This window comes from Castor canadensis, chromosome 15 (assembly GCF_047511655.1).
Source record: "Castor canadensis chromosome 15, mCasCan1.hap1v2, whole genome shotgun sequence".
In the NCBI taxonomy this organism is placed as follows: Eukaryota; Metazoa; Chordata; class Mammalia; order Rodentia; family Castoridae; genus Castor; species Castor canadensis.
Window position 1 is genome coordinate 51409561 of NC_133400.1, and position 17042 is coordinate 51426602.

General features: G+C 35.4%; 1 long non-coding RNA gene across 1 annotated transcript; it reads right to left on the minus strand.

Moving 5' to 3' along the window:
• Positions 1-452: 452 nt before the first annotated feature.
• LOC141417215 (uncharacterized) lies at positions 453-3288 on the minus strand. Its single transcript, XR_012441805.1, has 3 exons — positions 3052-3288; positions 2222-2376; positions 453-973 (listed from the first exon to the last, which is right to left on the minus strand). It is a non-coding gene; the product is annotated as an uncharacterized lncRNA (long non-coding RNA).
• Positions 3289-17042: the final 13754 nt, after the last annotated feature.

The following is a 17042-nucleotide window of genomic DNA, read 5'->3' on the forward strand; positions in this document are numbered from 1 at the left end:
TCAGTAGAGAATTGTTTTATTTTTAAGGCTAGTTGGCACAAAACAAGACTATTAGGAGGGAAAGAAAAATACCATAGTTCTAAATATTGTTCTTAAGTTACATTATTCAGTATTCAAAAACATGAATCAATTTTATGTTTGTTAATATAAGGATGAATCATGGCTGGGGATGCAGCTAAGTGGCAGAACATGAACTTTGCATGTGGGAGGTCCTGGGATTGATCCCCAGAACCACAAACATGAAAGAAAGACTCTAATTTTTTATAATTCAAATTTAATGAAGTTAATATTGATAAGTACTTTAAACTACATCATCTATTTTCATATATTTCAAATTGATCTCTAAATAACTGACTCAGTAATGCACAGAAATTACTTGAGTTATAGTTATTAAAAATAACTATATGTTAAAAAGATATATCTTTTAAACTTGCTTTAGATAGAAGCACCATATCAAGAAAAGTTAGAACAATTAAAACAGAAAAAAATGCTTCAAGAAAAAGTCACATGGAATTCAGAATTAATGATCTGGAATCCAAACTCTCTACAATAAAATGACGCAGATTGTAGTGAAATGGAGATTGAAAAATATAAACATCTCTATTTAGAAGCAGCCAAGACTAGAAAATCATTTTCAAATGAACTAAGAAAGTAAGTCACAACAATCACAGAATATTATTGAGCTTATAAATTCATCTCTAAATCATTTTTTTATTGAGACAGTTTCAGGAAAATAGTAGGATGTGAAAGCTAATTAGAAAAAATAATTTTGGAAAATACTATCAGTAAATGAACTTACCTTTATAAACATCACCAGGAGAGTTTATAATTCTTCCCTTTTTTGGTTCTACTCAGATTTTTTTTTCCTTTCTTCATGTACATTTAACCTCATCTATTAGTTTTTTGACTAAGTACTTTTTAAGCTTTATCATCAAGACAATTATATTGATGTTAAATTACTAGTCAGAATTCTCTGAAATAGAAACATTAATAAGTTTAACTACTTTTGGAAGATACATCCTAACCCCAAAGGCTTCTACTCCTCCTCCTCAGCCACATTCTGACATTGATAAATTAACTTTTCTTGTTTATGACCTTTGTTATCATTAGAGGGTGTTTGCAGACAAACTAACTTTCAGAGATTTTTCTACTCTAACAAAGGTAGGTTTGTGACTTAGAATAACACAGGGATGAAGGAAATAGTTCTTTGGTGAATATGATGGGATGTGAGAGACAGAAAAGGCAGATCTTGCCTTGATGCCCCAGAAACTCTGAAATGAGCTCCTTGCCTGTGGAGCTGCTTTAGCTGATTTTGATCACTATTTTAGCTATCTCATCCTCCCATGGAGGTTGCTGTTCTGAATTACTTCTTAGTACCAAATGTGTAATTACTCCCAGCTGATGGAGGAATATATAATTGGTGAAAACAAAAGCTTAAAAAGACCTTTTGGGGATGTATTTTAAAATCTCTTAGCTGGTTTACTAAAATAATTCTAGCTTTATTTTCATTCTTATTTTTAATAGTAAATAATTAGGGTTTACAACATATTTTAATGTGTTTATTCATAGTTAAATGGCAATTGTAGTCAAGCAAATTAGTACATCAGTCATCTCACAGTTATCCCATAAATACAGCTATGTCTAATGGCATTTTCAAGAATTGTATAGTGAACATGCTCTTATGCATTGTGAATGTCAAGACACTGCTTAATGGGGAGTTCCATTTACTTTTATGATCATTTCTTTTGAAAATGTAAACCAAGCCTGTTGCTGGTAGCTGTAATTCTAGCTACTCAGAAGGCAGAGTTCAGGAGGATCATGGTTTGAAGCAAGTTGAAACAAATAGTTCATCAGACCCTACCTCAATAAATCTATCACAAAGAAGTGTTGGCAGAGTGGCTCAAGTGGTAAGAGTGCCTGCCTAGTAAGCAGGCCGTGAGTTCAAACCCCACTATTTCTCCCCCAGAACGCAAGCCTTTTAGGACACTAGGAACAATGAGATACCAATTATTTGCCTTTTGTCAATCTTCACAGGGCTAATGAGATGCTAGACGAGATCAATACCAAACTTGTGGAGAAACAGCAGAACAAATCTTTGCATCATAACACTCCTAATCCAAGACCTGTCCAAGCATCCAGTTGTGCTGGAAATCCTAATGCCAGACTTTATATTTTTTAGTTTTCCCAGACAATTTTGAAGTTAAAACTTAATGGTTCCTACCTCAACCCCACAGCCTTCAGTTGAGATCCTGCAGAACTAGGAGATCTGCGTTAGTTGTATTCTCTGTCTTCATTGGAGTTTCAGAATTTTGGTGTAATCCTGGAAATACTGAGCTGTCTACTTGACTTATACATGTCAAGTAAAGTCACAAAAATCTGTTAGTATAGAAGAAAACAAAGTTTATAATTTTTTAAAGTCCCCACAGCTCCCATTTTTAAGAAATACTTATTTTGTTTACTTGATTCAGAAATTGTAACTAAGCCACCACACTTTAAACTTTCTTTAAAACTGTGTTAATATGATATTTTACAAAATGAATTTATCTGATATAACTAATGGTATCATTTGAGAAACTTCGATTTAGCTTCTAAGTGATTTTAGTTTGGCTATATATCATAATAAGGATTGTAGTGTCTTCCTATACAATCCCAAATTTTAGATCCCTAATTGTAAATGAATGATTGGCTTCCAATTGCTTAACCATCACTGCAGGAATATAATTTAAAGAATCTGAGATTAATATGTTTTATTAATTTAAAAAATGAATAACTTATATGTTTGCCATTTTCTTAAATAAGAATATATATAATATATATAATTTCTATTTTACATATATCATCTTTATCTCACTTTTTGTAAAACAGATGTAATGCTGCACACTGCTTATTGGTAATTTGAAAGTTATTTATTATAATTAACACATATTAAATGTACAAATTAAGAGTTCATTGTGACATTTCCACACATGCATATACCTTCCCCCACATGCTTCTCAGTTCCCATTAATTCTTTTCTGTCCCCTTCCCCCTGCAGTTCCCATCTCTAGTTACCTCTGCTCCAGTCTATACTTCCACAACGTTGAATGAGTGAGGTCATGTGCTGTTGGTCTTTGCATGTCTGCCTGCTTTCATTCAACATAATGTTCTCCACTTGCATCCATGCTACTGCAAATGACAGGGCTTCATTCTTTTAATTGTGAGTAGTGTTCCATTTTATATCTATATGATCTATATTCTTTATCAATATATCTCCAGAACGGCATCTGAATTGATTATATATTTTGTAGACTGTATAGTAAACATGAAGGTACAAGTTTCTTTTTGTTATAATATTTCATCTCCTTTGCATAAATTTCCCATAGAGGAATCACTACATTATAAAACAGCTATAATTTTACTTTTTTGTTTAATCTTCATATACTTTCCTTAGTAGCTGTAAAATAGTTTTTTAAATATTGAAATTAGGCAAATATTTGGATTTTTAAATTGAACTTCACTGATTTTCTGTCTTGCCTTCCCTTAACATGATGAGTAACATGGCAGTGATATAAGAACCTTTAAATACCACCTACCATCAAATAGAGTCAACTCTAACCTCCCTCTCCAGAATACTGTGCAAAGCTGCACACTGGCACTACTCCCCTGGAAAAAGAACAGAAAACTTCATTGAAGCCATGAAATTCGAATCATAATAGGAACTCATTCCTGGAGATCTAAAAGGATTCGAATGACGACAACCTATCCATTCTAGAGTTGGTAAGAAAAACAGTTTCTAGCGTGCTTGACCAACCTTAAGATATTTGTCTGGTGTTTGGCCTTTTTTGACTAGGAGAAAAAACAAAACCAAAGTATTTGTTTTAAAAACTATAAATAAGTAAATCAAACATAGTTTTCATTGTATATTAAATTGTTGTAAAAATAGCCATTCCAAACCATGCATATTTGCTTATTTCTCTGATGGTATTTCCATGATCATTACTTTTTATTTTATTTTATCTTGCTTTTTTCATAATAAATTTTTATTAGGGTATATTCATTATATGGGGGAATTCATAACAACAATTCCAATTACACTTACATTGTATATTATTTACAATGCCCTCTTCTTTTCTCCCCCTCAACCCCTTCCCCACCCCACACAAAGCAATTACAAGAGGTTTCTTAGTTGTGTTTCATATAGGTATATGAAGTCCATCTACCATACACTGTAACCTTAATCTTCTTCCTTCACCTTCCCCCCTCCTACTACCACCCCCACACCTACACACTATACCTATGTTAGAGTTTTGATTTTCATTATTAATATTTAAGTCGACATTAAAGGGGTGTCTCAATGTATGCCCACTGTGGTTGTACTTTCCTTTGATTCATTCAGCCCCTTCCATTACTCTCCCTTATCTCTTTACTTCCAACCCCCCATTTTTCAATAGCTTTCAATACACATCCTTATATCCTCTTCCTTCACATCTTATGGTGTGTGATATTATTGATGTTCTATCATTCTCACTTCTTTTTCCTCTTTCCCCAAGTTCCATAGATTAGCTCCATTTGTACAAACATGTTCTACATCTGAGTTTGTATATGATCATTATAGATTTTATGTATATGCTTATCTTTGGATCTATCTTCCACGTATGAGAGAAAACATGTGCCTTGTGTTTCTGATCACATCTTACTTCACTTAACATGATGTCCCCCAATTCATTCAAATACCATCAAAGCACATCATTATTCCTGTGACTCAGTAATAACCCATGTGTATATATACCACAATTTTTTGATGCATTCATCAGTTGTAGGGCACCTGGGTTGTTTCCAAAGCTTAGCTATTGTGAATAGTGCTGCAATGAACCTCAGCGTACAGGTGTAGCTACTGTATCCTGTCTTATATTCCTTTGTGTAGAAGCGCAGCAGTGGTATCAGTGAATCACATGGCAGTTCTAGCTCTAGTATTCTGAGGAATCTCCGTACTGCTTTCCATAGTGGCTTTATTAAATTGCATTCCCACCAGCAGTGTATGAGGGTTCCTGTTTTGCCACATCCTCTCCAGCATTTATTGTTGTTATTACCCTTGATTCTGGCCATTCTAACTGGGGTGAGATGAAATCTAAGTATTGTTTTAATTTGCATCTCTTTTCCAACAAGAAGTTAAATACTTCTTCATATATTTACTGGCCGTTTTTAGCTCTTCTTTTGAGAATTCCCTGTTTAAGTCATGTGCCCATTTCTTCATTGGGTTGTTGATTCTTTGGAGGCTGAGTTTTTTGTTTCCTGTATAGTAGTCCCTTACTGGAAGAATTACAGCCAAATATTTTCTCCCATTCTGTGGGCTGTCTCTTGAGTCTGGTGACTTTCCTTTGCTGTGCAGATGCTCTTTAGGTTGATGCAGTCCCATTTGTTCATTTTTTTCTCTTAGATGCTGGGCCTTTTGAATTCTTTTTAGGAAGTTTTTCTCTATGCCTAATCTGTTACAGTGTATTTCCTACTGCTTCCTGAAGTTGTTTCAAAGTTTTAGGCATTATATTAATGTCTTCTATCCACTTTGAGTTGTTTTTGATGCAGGGTGAAAGACAAGGCTCTAATTTCATTCTTCTATGTGTGGATATCCAGTTTTCCCAGTAGCATTTGTTGAAGAAGCTGTCTTCTCTCTGTCATGTGTTTTGGGCTCCTTTGTTGAAGACCTATTGGCTATAGATTTGTGGGTTTATGTCTGAATCTTCTGTTCTGATCCATTGGTCTTCCTGCCTGTATTTGTACCAATACCATACTGTTTTTATTGTTATGTCTCTGTAGTATAGTTTGAAGTCAATCGGGTATTGTGATGCCTCCAGCATTGGACTTTTTGCTCAGAACTGCTTTGACTATTTGAGGTCTTTGTGTTTCCATATGTATTTCACTATTGTTTTTTTCTATTTCTGTGCAGAATGTCACTGAAAGTTTGATAGGGATCGCATTGAACATGTAGATTGTTTTTGGTAGTATGGCCATTTTCACAATGTTGATTCTGCCAATGCATGAGCATGGAAGCGTGGAAGGTCTTTCCATCTTCTGAGTCTTCTTCAATTTCTCTTTTCAGTGGTTTATAGTTTTCATTAAAAAGGTTTTTGGTTTCATTTGATAAATTTATTGCCAGGTACTTTATTGGTTTTGAAGATTTTGTAAATGAGATTGTTTTCTTGATTTCTTACTCAGTATGTCCATTGTTGTTATATAGAGATGCTACTGATTTCTGTATGCTAATTTTGTGTCCTGCTGCTTTACAAAAAGATTTTATGCTTTCTAATAGTTTTTTGATAGAATTTTTGGGGTTTCTTAGGTATAGGATCATATCATCTGCAAATAGGGATAGTTTGACTTCTTCCTTCCCTATTCAAATCCCTTTTATTTCATGTTCTTGTCTTATTGCTCTGGCTAGGAATTCCAAACTATATTGAATAGGAATAGAGAAAGCAGGTAACCCTGTCTCATTCTTGACTTTAATGGGAGTGGTTTCAGTTTTTCTCCATTTAGTGTGATGTTGGCAATAGATTTGTCATATATAGGCTTTATAATGTTGAGTAACATACCTTCAATTCCTAGTTTCTTCAGTTTTTATCATGAAATGGTGTCAGATTTTTTCAAAGGCTTTTTCTGTATCTATTGAGAGGATCATATTTTTTTGTTCTTGCTTCTATTTATATGCTGGATTACATTTATAGATTTACATATGTTGAACCATCTTTGCATCTCTGTAATGAAACTGACTTGGTCATGGTGTATGATCTTTTTGATGTGTTGTTGAAATCTGCAAGTATTTTTTTGATTATCTTTGCACCTATAGTCATTAAAAATATTTGTCAATAATTTTATTTACTGGTAACATTTTTATTCAGTTTTGGAATGAATATGATGCTGGCTTTATAGAATGAGTGTGGTAGTGTTCCCTACTTTTTTATTTCCTGGAAAAGTTTGAAAAGTATTGGTATTAGTTCTTCTTAAAACATTTGGTATAATTTAGTAATGAATCCATAAGGTCCTGTGCTCTTCTATGTTGGGAGACATCTTATTACTGCTTTAATTTCATTGCATGTAATGGGACTGTTTGGGTGTTTAATACGTTCTTGGTTTAATTTTGGGTGGTTATATGCATCTAGTAATTATCCATTTCATCTAGATTTTCCAGTTTACTTGAATGTAAGTTTTCAAAGTACTCTCTAATGATTCTCTGGATTTCATTAGCATTTGTATTTATGTCACCCTTTTCATCTCTGATTTTATCAGTGTAGGTCTTTTCCCTCTTTCTGTTTTGTCCTGTTAGCGAAGGATTTGTTGATCTTGTTAATCTTTTCAAAGAACCAACTTTTCCTTTCATTGATTCTTTGTATAGTTTATTTCATTTTGATCTCATTGAACTTGGCCCTGATCTTTTTTATTTCTGACTGTCTGCAGGGTTGGGGTTTGGTTTGTTCCTGCTTTTCTAGGATCTTAAGGTGCATGATTAGGTTGTTTATTTGATGGGTCTCTGTTTTTTAATGTAGGCACTTTTAGCTATAAACTTTATCCTTAGCATAACCTTTGCTGTGCCCCACGGGTTCTGGTAGGTTATATTTTCATTTTCATTGTATTCTAGGAACTTTTTGATTTCTTCTCTTATTTCTTCAGTCACTTACTGGTTTTTTTTAGCAGTGTGTTGTTCAGTTTCCATGTGTTTGAGTATTTTCTGTGGTTTCTGTTGTTGTTGAGGTCTAGTTTTATTCCATTGTGATCTGATACAATGTAGGGGTTTTTTAGATTTCCTTGAATTTGTTGAGACTTGCTCTGTGTCTAAAATTTCTATTTTGGAGAAAATTGCATGAGCTGCAATTTTTTCATGCAAAGGTGCATGAGGCAATCCGTTATTGCCTGGTTATTTGGTAAAATTCTCTCTATATGTATCAAATATGTGTGGAGTAGATCTGAAGTCTCTTTGTTGAATTTTGCCTGCATTACCTATCCATTGATGACAGTGGGGAATTCAGCTCTCCTACTCTCACTGTATTATGGTCTATCTGTGCTATTAGGCCTATTCGAGTTTTCTTTAATGTAGATGGGTGCCCCTGTGTTTGGTGCATATATGTTAAGGATTGATATTTCCTCTTGATGAATTATTCTTTCAGTTAATATGAAGTGACCTTCATTGTCTCTTCTGATTGATTTTAGTGTGATGTCCACTTTGTCAGATATGAGTACAGCTGTTCCTCCCTATTTATGGTATCCATTCACTTGGAAAAATTTTTCCTCCCTTTTGACTTTAAGCCAGTGTTAGTTTTTTCAGTGAGATGAACCTCATAAGCAACACATGGGTGGGTCTTGTTTTTTAACTCAGTTTGCTATTTTATGTCTTTTGATTGGTGCATTGAAGCAATTTACATTCAGTGTTAATATTGAGATACCTGTTTTTTCTAGTCTTTCTTGTTCCCTGTTGTTTAGTTTTACCTATTCCTTGTGTACTGATCTGCTTGCTCAAAAGGGTTTACTTCTTGAGTCTTCCTGTCTCGCTCTAGTTTCTTTGTCTATATGTAGAAGTCCTTTGGCTTGGCAGTCACAAATTCCTTTAGTTTTTCCTCATTGTGGAGAGTTTTAATTTCTTCTACAATTAGGAAGGTGAGTTTTGCCAAATAGACTACTCTCAATTGACAGTTGCTTTCTTTCAGGGCCTGAATTACATCGTTCTATTACCTTCCTGGTTTAGAGTTTGAGTTGAGAACTCTGCTGTTATTCTAAAAGGTTTGCCTTTATATGTCACGTGTCACTTTCTTTTGCAGCTCTCAGAATTCTTTCTTTGTTCTTTGTGAAATGTGTTTTTATTTTGATGTGTCTGGGGGTGTTTATTTTTGAGTCCTGATGGTTTGGTGTTCTGAAAGCTTCCAGCACTGGTTGACTCAAGGTTGGGGATGTTTTCAGCAATTATCCTTTTAAAAGTTTGTCAATATATTTAGTTTCTATCTCCTCTCCTTCTACACCCATGATTTGTAAGTTTGGGATTTGAATGGTATCCCAGATGTTTTGCCTGTTCCATTCGTATTTTCTTAGCATTCTTTCATGATCTTTTATTGTTTTGTCTAATCTCTCTATTTTGTCTTTGTTCTTGACACTCCCTTTTCGACTTGCTTCACTCTGATCCCCAAACTTTCAATTGAAATTTTTATTTTGGGTATTGAGTTGTTTATGTTGGATTGATTAATTTTCAGGGTTTCCATATCTTTATTGATTTCCTCTTTCATATCCTGGATAGTCTTCTTCGTTTCATTCATCTGTTTATTTGTGTTCTCTTTGAACTCATTTAATTGTTTATTCATGACCTCTTTGAGGTCAAATACTAGATTTTGTGTTTCCTCTTTGAGGTCATTAATCATTTTTACTATCATTTTTTGGAATTCATTATATGATATCTCTTCCTGTATGCAGGTATGTAGATCCTTAGCAGTGGAATTGGATTTTGGGGGAGAACACTTGTCTTGCTGTTTTGTTCTGTGTTGAGATTTATGGATCAAGAGTTCCTTTGAGATTTTTTTCTCCTGGAGCTCCAGCAGTCTTACTCAGAGAGGGGTGTCCTGGAAATGTTACCCCTTTCAGTGTTTTTGTGGTGCAGATTACCTCTTTTCTTCCTTCAGCAAGGGGGATAGAGTTCCCACTCTTTGGTGGGGTACAGGGACTCTCCTGCAGTCACAGTGGGGAGTGCTCGGTCTCTGTGAACTATGGGAGGCAGGATTCTTAGCACCTGCAAAGTAACAGATTTCTACTCAGTGGAGGAGCTGGGATTCCAGTTCTTGGACAGGAGAGACAAGACTCTTCTACAGGGAGGTACAGTGTCAAGTGCTGGGCTTCTGTGCACCTTGGGGAAGTAGGCCTTCTGTGCTGCCTGCAGAGTAGCGGGTTATAACATTCCTCCCCTCAATGGGGACACAGGCATTCTCACTTTTTAATGGGGGAGCAAGGGTTCTCCATTTGTCAGGGACAGTGGGGAGTTCTGGGCCTCTGTGCACCTTGGGAGGCCAGCCTCCTGGCAGCTACAGAGTTAGCAGATTACCATTCAGCAGTCCACTCAGCTCTCCAGCTGTCAGGCACAGTGGGGAGTACTGGGCTTCTGTGCAACTATGGAGGCAGTCCTTCTGGTGCCACTCACAGATTAGTAGGCTACAGCTTTCCTATCATCAGTGGGAAATCTAGCATTTTTATCTTTAACAGAGAAGCAGAAGCTCTGTCATGGTTGGCCACAGTAGAAAGAGCTTAATCTTTTGGTGCCTTAGGGAAACAGGTCTCTTGGCACCCACAGAATGACAGATTACCTTTCAGTAGAGGAGCTGGGTTCCCACTCTTTGATGGGGCAGTGGGGGTTCTCCCATTGGAGGGCTTGGTGGATAACACTGGCCCTCCTTGCTCTGTGGAATGAGAAGCCTCCTGGCACCAACAGAATGGCAAAGCATGGAGTCTGGGGTTAACTTGCATGTGTGGCAGCAGCCTCCTGGCACTGAGAAGCAAGTTGAGGGTATCAGTGAGGCAGCAAAACTGGCAGGCTTGAATCATCTGGTGCCCACAGGCAGCAGAGGCCCTGGGGTCTACTTGTGTTGGGGTGTGATCTTCCAGGAACCATGGCAGCTGCTGCAGGCATGGGAACCAAGCCTGTGGGCCACAGGAGTTCTGGGGCTTGCTTGCCAGATGCCATTTTCCAAGAGCCACATGAGCTGCTTCAGTCACAGGAGACCAAAACCTGTGGGCAGTGGGAGCTGTGGGGCCTGCTTATCAGCACATGCTTCCAGAAGTGCAGTGTACCAGCTGCTTCAGGCACAGGGGAACCAAGCCTGCTGGCTTGCACTTTCTGTTACCTGTGGAGCAGTGGAAGCCCTGGATTCTGCTTATACAGGGGTGCTGATTTCCATGGCATTTCAGGGTGAAGGTAGCATGTCATGTAGTAGGGGGTAATGTGGAGCCCTGAGTTCCTGGAAGCAGAACTTACCATTGAGTTAGCACTGAATAATAGAGCCTGTAGCTGCACTGAGACTTCAGGGGCAGGGGATCAGGAGTGTTAAATCTTTCTTCCCATTCTTCCCATGGTTAGTTGCTTCTCTATTTGTGGATTTAGAGAAGGCTCTGTTTCTCACTGGTTATCTGACCCCATGGGAGACTTTTGGGGTCCCTGATCTTCTTTCTTCAGGGTAGATTGTTGCCACTGGGGTTTAGGGATGTCAACAAACTACCATCTTGCTACTCCTCCTATTTTACCTTAATTTAACAGTACTGGGCTTGAACTCATGGTAGGTTATTGCTGTAGCACTTGATTCATGCCCATAGTCCTTTTATTTTTAGTTTTTCAGCTAGATTTTCATGCTAACTTTGCCCAGGCTGGCCTCAAACTGTGATCCTACTGTCTTCACCATGTGAGCACCTGGATTTACAGGTGTGTGCCACCATGCTTAGCTTCATGATCTTGTTAATGCACAGAAAGACACCTTAGAGCTTTGTTAAATAAGGCCTCATTGTTTTCTAACTCATCTTCAAGTGCTAACAAAATAATAGAAGAACCTTGCAAACTAACATTTCTTAAACCTCATTGCAGTCAAAATTTATAAGTTAGCCAAGTAAATACATAAATCATAAAAGCCATAGATTTTTCATGATTTTTGTTAGCTTAGTTTCATATTTTTTGAGAAAAGTGAGAAGATTATGGTCTATATCAGAGTATGAAATTGGACTATTCTAAAAAAAATGTGGACTTAATTTTAAACACTGTAGATTGTTAAGCATGATGCACATATATAATGTTCTCATGTCTTCTACTGATAAAAATCCAGTTAATTATCATTTTATAATATAAAGAAGAACAGTGTGTAAATGTTTCCTAATATGATGAAAGATTTTGGAGGAAGTATTATCTGTACATATTAGCTTTCAGTATTTACAGACAAGGTGACCCCTGTAGTGCCAGGGGTGTAGTGCAGAAATGTCAACAGACCCAAATTCAAATTACTGTGGAAGACTCACCTTTTCCAGGAGAGATGCAGAGCCAAATAAGCACATTCCATTGTACATTATGTAATTTCTCCCATTAGGTAAATCTACTACCATCTTATGAGGAACATAGTGTTTAAGCTCTCACATGGAAACAGAAGGATATGTAAATGAATGTTCTTCTCTCATAAATGCCCCTTTCCATGGCACCCCAACCCACATTTTCTGAGTGTCTTTTTTCTCCTCTGAACTCTGAGTTTTCATATCTTTCATGCCGTATTTTCCCTAAAATGATTGCCCTCAGCTGGTATTTATGTCATAAAGTATTCTAGAGCCAGAGAAGTTCTGCACCAGAATTTATGGGGAGGGAAGGTCACATCACACTTGGATTAGAAGTAAGTACTTAGAAGTAACTACTTCTACCAGATGCTTTGTAAGATTTAGTAGAAAATTTTCCTTAATGTAAATTTTTATGCTATAGGTGTTCTTTATCTAGAGACCTAAGATGTCTTTAGTACAGGATTGGGAATGTAACTCAGTGGTAGAGTGCATGCTTATCATACAAGAGACCATGGATTAAATCTCTAGGACAAAAAAAAGAAAAGAAAAATTAGAAACAAAACATTAAGTAAAATATGTACTTCATTACAAATATATGCAATACTTGAAGAAGTTTGCTTCATTTTTATCTAAGCAAAACTCATGTACTAAGAAAGTATTTGTGGGTTATAGGGGATAAAAATATAACATCAATATTTTACCTATAGGAATTAAATGTTTAGAGGTTTTGGAGAAAAGATAGCAACATCACATTTATCAGAGTTATTTAATTCAAATCTCGTAAACATGTGAGCTACATTTTATATAGTATTCATTAATGGTAATACAAGATGCTTCCATTAAAGACTGTCTCTTCATTCAGTGTTGAGTGGTCTCTAACCTTATTTGTTATGGAACAAAATTGTTACAGTGAACAGTCTCAAAATGTTGGTAAAATTTTCACACCAAAAATTTTAAAGGCACTGGATATCTCGTTATCATTATTACCACAAAGAATGTAATATGCTTAGGATAACTCTCATTTAGCCTTGGCTATTATGAACAGTACTGCAGGAATCTCTCCTGTATGTTGACTTATATTCCTTGAGATAAATGCCTAGGACTAGTGCACCAAGATTAGTATAACTATTCTATTTTTAATTTTTATGAATATGCATACTGATTTCAATGTGGCCGCACAGACTTACTTTCCCATCAACGGTGTATGAGAGTTCCTTTATTCTACCTGCTAGGAATCATTTGTTGTTTGTTTTCTTGTTGATAGCCATTCTAACTGTGATGAGGAGGAATCTCAATGTTGTTATGATTTGGATTTCTTTTGCAAGCTAAGTATTTTGAGCATTTCTTCATGCATTTATAGATGATTTGTACTTCTTTTGAGAACTGTCTGTTTAATTAATTTGGTAATTTATTATTTTGATTATTTTTGTGTTTAAATTTTGAGCTCTTTCTGTATTTTATGTATAAATCCTTTGTCTAATAAATGGCTGACAGAGATATTATTCTTGCCTCTTCAATCTGGTAATTGTTTACACTGACCAACATAAACTCTTTAATTTGATACACTCCAATTGTCATTTCTTAATCTTGTTTCCTGAGCTATTGGAGTCCTATTCAAGAAAACTGTCGCTTATATCTGGAGTGTTTTATCTATGATTACCTATAGTAATTTCAAACTTTCAGGTCTTGAATTAAGATTTTTGATCTGTTTTTACTTTTTTGTACAAGATGAGAAATAGTGGTAAAGTTTAATTCTTCTACATGGGGGTATCCAGTTTTCCCAGCACCACTTGCTGAAGAGGTTGTGTTTTTGCTAACATATTCTTAGCATCTGTCTTGAAGACTAGGTGTGTGAGTTCATTTTAAGGTCTTCTACTTCACTGGTCTATGTGTTTTCACATGTACCATACTGTTTTTGCTACTTTGGCTCTGTAGTAAAATTTCACATGTACCATACTGTTTTTGCTACTTTGGCTCTGTAGTAAAATTTCACATGTACCATACTGTTTTTGCTACTTTGGCTCTGTAGTAAAATTTGAAGCCAGGTATTGACATACCTGAAGCATTGCTCTTTTTGCTCACAATTATGTTTTTGACTATTTGGTGTCGTCTATGAATCTACATGAATTTTAGGATAGATTTATCTATTTCTGTGAATAATGTCTCTGACTTTTCCTTATTTAGCTATAGGTGTGTTATACATAACCTTTATTATGTTGAGATCTGTTCCTAGTTTCTTCAGGACTTGTATCATGACCGTGATCATGATGAATTTTGTTAAATACTTCTTTTCCCATTTATTGAGATGATTATGTGATTTTTGTCCTTTATTCTGTTAATGTGTCACAGTTTGCATATGTTAAACCATCTGTGCATTACTGGAGTGAAAGCAAGGTAAACTTGGTATAGGATCATTTTCATGTGGTATTGAATTTTGATTGCTTTTATCTTCTTGAGAATTTTTGCATATATTCTCATAAACAAAATTAGTATGTAATAGCCTTTTCTGTTGTGTCCTTAATGATTTTTGGCATCAGAGTAATAATGGTTTTACAGAGAGATTTTGAGAAGCACTGGTGATAGTTCTTCTTTAAAAATCTGGTAGAATTCAGCAGGAAAAACTTCTGGCCTTGGAATATTCTTTGATGTGTCCCCAACGGCTCTGGTATATTGAAATTTCATGTTTTAAAAATCTTTCTGACTTATTTCACTGACTTTTTTCTTCAATGATACACTACCCATTCAAAATGTATCATTTAGACTTCCTGTGTTTGTATATTTCATATAGTTTCTTTTACCATTGATTTCATTTTACTTCATTGTGGTCTAATAAAATACAGGAAGTTTTTCAAATTCTGGTATTCCTTAAGTTATATTTTATGTCCTAGAATGTGTTGGATTTTGGAGAAACTTTCTTGGTCTTCTGAGAAGGTTTATTCTGTGGCTATTGAGTTCAATATTCTATAGATCTGTTAAGTCCATGTGATCTGTGGTATCTGATATTTTTTGGGGAAAATTTTTCTACTCAGATAACCTATCTATTGACTTCATACACTGTTATTGCATTCAAAAGTTTTTTTTTTTATGAGTCTGGATGTGATGTTTAGTGCAGGCACTTTACTGCTTGAGCCACACCTCCATCCTTGGGATGCTTTGTCTTACATATCAGAACTAATTATATAATTTTATTGGTTCTTTAATTTTATTATTTTAAAATACAAAAATTAAAAATAGCCTGAACAGATACAGTGCTAGATATATAGCTTATACATAATATGCTTTTCTGATAACTGGGATATTTATAAAAACATTTTTGGTACTGGGACCTGAACCATGGGTCTTGTTTATGGTAAGCACATACTCTACATGTTAAGCTGTACTATTTATCTTGATAAATGAAAATTTTAAAATGTTGAATTTTATAAAAAAACTAAACTCATGTCATTTAAATATTTTCTATGTTTGAGTGTTGTTAATGCTTGTGGCTAATATGATACATGAAAGATTCAAGTTATCTTTCAACATTTTACAATTATTTTTCATTTCTTTTCCATGAGCCATCTCTCTCTCTCTCTGTCTATATATATATATATATATACATATATATACATATATACATACACATATATACATATATACACATATATATGTATACATGTATACATATATATGTAATATGTATGGTTGTATGTTTAATTATTCAGCTTCTCAAGCAGCAAATTTTTCCTCAGTTCTTTTCTTTGGCAAAAGTACATTTATTTAACTTTCATAAGCCAAAAAGTACAAGTTCCTTCATACATTAACCTATTTGTAATATGATATTGAATTGCAGTGACTTAAGGGAAAAACTTATTTTCATTTATTTTATTATATTTGAGTGCACATTTATTTTTATAACATTAAAGTGCTCCTTATAGGTTACATGTCAAGAGGAGAATGTATACGGGAGGTACGGGGTTAGACAGAAAATCCAAAACATGAAAATATTTGTTGTCCCCACTCCAGAGGAACTAATACAGTAACCTTAAAGCAACAGAAGTCAACACAAGAAGGGGATCAGGAACCAGTGTAAAGATCAGTTAGAGATGAATCAACCTGGGTTATAACACATTTGTAAATGAAAGCAATGCTAGGAATCTCTCTGTATAGCTGTCCTTATCTCAACTAGCAAAAATGCTATGTCTTTCTTATTATTGCTTATTTCTACTCTTCAGCAGAACTGGAGAAATGAGCAGAACAGGTTCTGCCTGGAAGGGAGTGGGGAGAGAGGGAGAGGGTGCGGGTGGGGGCAGGAGGGAGTTCAAGCCCCAGTACCAAAAAAAAAAAGGAAAGAAGTATTTTACTCTATAAAGAACTAAATCAGTTTTTGATTTAATATCAACCATAAGTTGAAGATGAGAAACTTATTAGCCATTTTTTATGGCAACATTCAGCTTTCATTAACTATTGCTTTGTACATTTCAAAATCCTTTGGTGTCTCCCTCATCTAATAAAATAGAACAAGAATGAATGTCACCAACACATTTTTTTCTCATTTTTCCCTGCATAATCTGTGCCAGACATAGTTTTAAGCCATTTAATGAGAAATAACAATACTGGATTTCTGTTAAGGGAAATATGTGGAAACTGTATGACTGAGTGGAAAAGTAAGAACTCAGCAAAAGGGACTTATAGAAACTCATTTTATATTTCTCAATTTAAACTTGAGAGGTAACCATCCCCCAGCTTCCCACTAGCCAGGACAAAACTGGAGCCTTTATGACTCAACATCTTCAAAGAATTTTTAGTAGTCCTTTCCCAGAGCACCCCACAAGTTTTATGAGTGACCTTTTTCCCCTCTGAGCTTTCATTCCTCTTTTTTATTTCTATCAATTGGAAAAACAATTGCCCTAAACTATCTTTTATATCAGAAAGTATTCAAGATCAGTTGGACCAGAACTTATGGGGAGCAGAGGCCATGTCACAGTTGGGATAGAGGCAACCACTTCTACCAGGTGCTCTTTAAGACTTAGGGG